The 5,537-nt window shown below is 48.1% G+C and overlaps 1 non-coding gene across 1 annotated transcript; it reads right to left on the bottom strand.

The window, feature by feature from the left end:
• Window positions 1–1,128: 1,128 nt before the first annotated feature.
• Window positions 1,129–1,200, bottom strand: TRNAG-UCC. The gene has a single exon. It is a non-coding gene; the product is annotated as a tRNA-Gly (tRNA).
• Between the last annotated feature and the right edge of the window lie 4,337 nt (window positions 1,201–5,537).

Raw genomic sequence — 5,537 nt, 5'->3', positions numbered from 1 at the left:
GGGAAAGCTAGAGGATCTGGGCCACTCACCTTTTGAAGTTTGGTCTCCTCTGCCCTTGGAGATTGGCCTATGGTGGCCGGCTCTTCTGCGTGACTTGCCAAAGGAGGGACTGAGGCAGGAATCGTGCAAAGGAGGAAAGTCGAGCTGAGGAAGGCAGGGCAGAAGCTAAGCGCCTCAGTGCGGCTACGTGGGGTTAGTAGAGCACCACCAGTCGTTCTGCAAAGCCTGGGGAGGTGCGGTTGGCTGCTGGGAGGCAGAATCTTGTGCCTGCCTCTTGGCTTCCCAGGGATGGCTACTTGCAGCCCAGGAGAAGGACAGTTCTGGGTGAAAGGAAGACAAGCAAAGCTCTGGGAGGAAATTTGGGTGCACAGTGCTGGCTCTGCGCTGGGGGAGGGGGTTGGGGTACAGGCGGGGTGGCGCTTACCCCGGGCACTGCAGCTCCAAAAGGGACCGGTACACACAACCCTGCGGCAGCAGCTCCTAGGTGGGCGAGGCCAGGGGGTCTCCGTGTGCCACTGCCTGCAGGCGCTGCCCCCAGAGCTCCAATTGGCTGCAGTTCCTGGCCAATGGGAGCTGCGGAGTTGGTACTCGGGGCAGGGGCAGCGCATGGAGACACTCCCCCCACCCCAGGGGATGCTGGGACATGCCGGCCATTTCTGGGAGTGGCACGGAGGGACAGAGGCAGAGTGGGCAGGGAGCCACCTCAGTGCTGCTGGCACATCTCTGCACACCCATGGGGGGAGGGGAGCAGAGGTCGTCCATGTGCTGCCTGGGGTTGGGGCAGTGCACAGAGCTGCCTCCCCTCCCGGGTCTATTACAGGAGTGGGTGGGTGGGGTCTTTGGGCCTGCAAGGTGCAGCAGGTCGGACTAGATGATCACATTGGTCCCTTCTACTTTAAAGGCTCTGAGTCTAAAAGGGAGAGGGAAGTAAAGGGAAAAAAATAAAAAATAAACCAAATATTGTAATAACCAGGATGACTCCACCTACTCATTGTATAGTTCTGCCCCTTTCTTCCTCCACTGGGTGTTTAATGACCTGCAGGATATTGATTCTCTTATTTCCATTGCTAAACTGATACAATGTGACTGAAATTAAACCAATTCCCAGCAGAGAAAACATCACATCACTGCATTGGCTGGGAATTAAACCCAGGTCAGCTGCTTGGAAGGCAACTATGCTCACCACTATACCACCAATGCATCTGACAAAAAGCACCACTTATGCTTGCCAAATGAGGCTAGACCAGAATTGAGGCATTTTACTGCCTGCTAAAATGTACTGGAGTCTCATCACTAAAAAAAACAAACTACCTCTATCTTCACCTGGGTTTGAACCATCAGCCTCTCAATTAGGTCACCAAAGTGGTTAATCACAGACACAGGTAACTACCCTACACTTCCCAAGCTTGTCTATGAAGCATGTACAGGGGCACACCTGGCTAGTCAGGGAGGCGCACTGCTGGGGTTATGAGTTCAGGCCTCACCCAAAGCATCGGTTTTCATTAGCCAGGGAGCTTCCCCCACTCACTTTGTCTAATTCACATGGAAAGTGCCATACCAGGGTGATGAGAGCAAATTCTAAACTCTGAAATGTGGAGGTGGCCCATAGACTGGGATAAGGGGTTTGAAGAGAAAAAGCTCTAAGGATATAAAACCAGACAGGCTCCAGGGGCAGGTATGGTACAACGTCTCAACAGGGAGCCATTCGGGGGAGAGGGTTTCACTTCCTCTGTTCAATGTCCTGAGAGGTATTTTAAGATGAAGATAACACCATGGCTAACAGTTGACTGGCACGTCCTGGGTTAAAGAAAGGAAGGGACTTGGGTTAACAGTCGGAAGATTTGTGTTACCGTCACTGTCTGACCCCCCTTCAGTGCAGAGGTTTGTACGTTGCTGGGTGGAACGCACAGACTCCTGGAGAGCAGGGGCAGCTGTTTCCATGGCAGAGAGCCTGGCACTTAGGAGACTTTCTTGACTTGCTGTTTTGAAGCAATTCAATAAAATAACAGTGGAGCTACAATGTCCAGTCCAAAATTTCAGCCCCCCCCCAGTGCAAAAATGCTATTTGAGGATCTAAACAGGAGGCTTCCGGCACTAGGACTCCTGACCAGAGAGCTCAGAGGGGGGTGTAAGAGCTGCTGACTCTGAGGATCCTGGGCTAAATCCACTTGCAGGTGGAAGTGTTTTGATTTACTTGATGGATAATGAGCGCCAGCTACCAGGGGAGAAGCCCTGCCAACCTGCTGCCACTCTAGCTGCTGCCCCGGCGGGGGGCGGGGGGAGCCCCAGGGGCCCTGCTGCTGCTCCAGCCACCCCAGGAGTGCTGCTGCCGGGGGCCACCGAGCTGCGGCTGCTCCTGCTGCCCACGGAACCACAGGAGGGAGATGATTTTTGACAGTGACGGACGCCTCGTCCTAAAGGCCTTTGTCTGCCCCCTTCTAGTGACTGTTTGGCACAGGAATGCAGCCCTCACTCCTGAATCTCTCCTGGGGAAATAATGTTTCTGTGCAAAACACCAAAACTTTTGACAGAAAGGAAGAAAAGGAAATGGCCACACGATGGGACTAGGACATAAGGAATGAAACACAAGATGCTTCTCCCATGTGCATTGACTTTGAACCTTGTTGTTTGCGGTGTTGTTGTATCCATGTTGGTCCCAGGACATGAGACACAAGGGGGAGGGGGTCACATAATATCTTCTAAAGGACCAAGGAAGGGAGTATTATTTACTCCTTCTCATAACACAAGAACTAGGAGGGGTCACCACATGAAATGAATAAGCTGCAGGTTTGAAATGAACACACTTCCCTCAAGCTGCTGGCAATGCTTCTACTAATGCAGCCTAATCTGCTGTTAGCCTTCTTGGCAACAGGGGTACTGTTGACTCATATCGAGATTCTCAGCCACTGTAATCCCCAGGTCCTTTCCTGAAGAACGGCTGCTTAGCCAGTCGGTCCCCAGGCTGTAACAGTGCAGGTGATTCTTCCTTCCTAAGTGCAGGACTCTGCACTTCTCCTTGTTGAACCTCCTCAGATTTCTTTTGGCCCAATCCGCCAATTTGTCTAGGTCACTCTGGACCCAAACCCTACCCTCCAGCGCTTGGATTCTTAACATGCTTTCACAGAGTGAAGAGCACATGTTCCATGATTTCATATGGCAGAGTTTTATGCTATAGGGAGCTTTCCCTGTGTGAATTTGACAGGTGAATCAACATAGAGACATATTGTGACCCTTCTCAGGGAGCTGAGGGCTGAGAGTTTCCTTGTTGCCACCTTCCACTAGGAAGACGGAGTTTTGCATTTGGCAGCTGGATGTTAGGGACCAAACTCACCCAGCCCGTCAGGCACTCAAGGACCCTCCTCTGAGCTACAGCAGCCACCTTAACCCCTGAGTTCCTTCAATGTGTCCCCCTCTGGGGTCCAGCCCGGATCACCAGATACTCAGAGAAATCCCAGATCCACTCTGCCCAAAGCAATAGTAGATCCCAGGTTACTAGTTTTACTGTGGACCACTGCTACTGTATCTCACACAGCACTTGAGTATAGTTATCAAACAAGCAGAAATTTATTTAACAACCGATAGAGATTTAAACAAACAAATGTGAGTGATGGAAACCAACTGTTACCAACTAAACAAAATCAGAAAATGCAACCTACACTTTTTAATAATTACCTTTCCTATGTAAGTAGAGTCTCACCTCACACGTCAGTCAATTTCACTGACTGCTAGTCCCTAGGAGCCACGGCCCTGCCTTTCATGAAGCACCACTGGTCATTAGGAATCTCCTTGGTGAATGGACCCAGAGTGTTTTTCTCCACCCTGTTATGAACTGAATCAGTCTTTTGTCTTTATTCACAGAAAGGACGATCTACTCATTCTCATATGGTCCTTGTCACTTCCACAGGGTTTCGATGTCTATAATTTGTCTTTGATGGTTTTCCATTGGCTTTTCTAGGTTGGTGCAGAGGCTGACAATGGAGCAATATACATCACATAACTGGCTAGCAAGGGAGAGGTGCCAATTCCCTCCCACTGGAATGGGCCGTCCCCACCACGACCTATGATTGGGGTGACTCACTTTCACAATACCATATGGGCATAATTTTCCATGTACTTACATTACCCCTTAACTATGACTTGTACACACCTCTCGCAGTGATTAGGAGTATCAATAATTTACAAGCTTTCAGTAGAGATCTCACTGCTATGCTTCCTGGATAACTATCATAAAAGCAGTGTATTAGGTGTGGGGAGTTTGTCAGGTCTGACACAGGAGTTGCTTGTGAAGAACAGTGACCCCTTTGCCAATTGGCACCAATGAGCTTTTGTCACAGATGCACTGAGCTATACAGTCACCTCCTGATAGAACAGAAAGGCCAGCACAAAAAACAGAGAGAGGAACAATAAGATACTAAAATGACAATGGCTGGAACTCTCCATTTCTCTCAGTCTTTGCATTCATGGGCACTAAGAGCTGTAGCTACAGTTGAGGAACCAGGTGAGCGGACAGCTGGCTCAGCCCTCCATACGAGTAACTTTCTCACACATAGGGAGATGGGTCAAAATTGGAATTGAAGTTAAGGCTGTGTCTACACTTCAAACACTGGAAATATTCTCCTGACAACCTAACACTGTCTACACGGGGGCTCAGGTCACATTAACTACTTCTCTCAGTGGAGAGGACTTTTCACACCCCTGACAGATGTGCTCTGCCAACACAGCTTTTCAACATCGACCAGCCTTTAGCTGGCTTATTGACCTGAAAGGCAATGGATTTCAGTCTTTCTTTATATTGATGGTTGATGAGTGCAGCTGTCCTACCTGCTGGACACATCCTGTGACAGATGTCAGGCCTTTCCTTTGCAAATTAGAGAAGTGGGGAAGACAGTGACCCTTACAGTCTAAGCTGGTAAAAATTTATACAACTTGTCACCTCGAGTAGCTTTCCTTTGAATAGAAATTGACTTAGAAACTAAACAAAATAAATTCTATTTGAAAATACTAAAATCTATACTGGGCCAATATTCTCTTATACACACTTTCTCACACACATTCTCCCACCCCAACCTTTGGAGTGAGGTTTTCCACCAGAACTCCTTACACTACAGGGGGTAAATTAAATCAAATTATCTTTTCAAGATTAGCCACCATTTCCTGTACGACTAACAAAACAAAACAAAAAAACAACTTTCAGTTTTCCAAAATACTTCAGATTATCACACATTTAGTCTCTTCTTCTTTAACCAATAACTTCACCAATAATCTCATTTTAATAGATGATAAAAACATATTCAAAGATCACAAATTCTTATCATATATGTTAGTTTTCTTCTAATGCCCATTGCCAAGAACTGAACCTTGGCTCAAGTTGTGGTTTGTCCCAACCGCTTCTGTGAGTTCATATATCTCAGGATCTTCTGCAGTATGTGTTGGTGGAAGGGGTCTCCTATGTGGGAATCTTTGCATCATGAGGAAAAAGACCTCTCGTGTCACACTTTTAATCTTTCAAAGTGAGAGAAGATAGAGAAGTGATGTAA

The sequence above is a fragment of the Mauremys reevesii genome, linkage group 17, assembly GCF_016161935.1.
Source record: "Mauremys reevesii isolate NIE-2019 linkage group 17, ASM1616193v1, whole genome shotgun sequence".
NCBI classification, from domain to species: domain Eukaryota; kingdom Metazoa; phylum Chordata; order Testudines; family Geoemydidae; genus Mauremys; species Mauremys reevesii.
The sequence above is the reverse complement of the archived record's forward strand: the minus strand, read 5'-3'. Positions and strand labels throughout refer to the sequence as shown.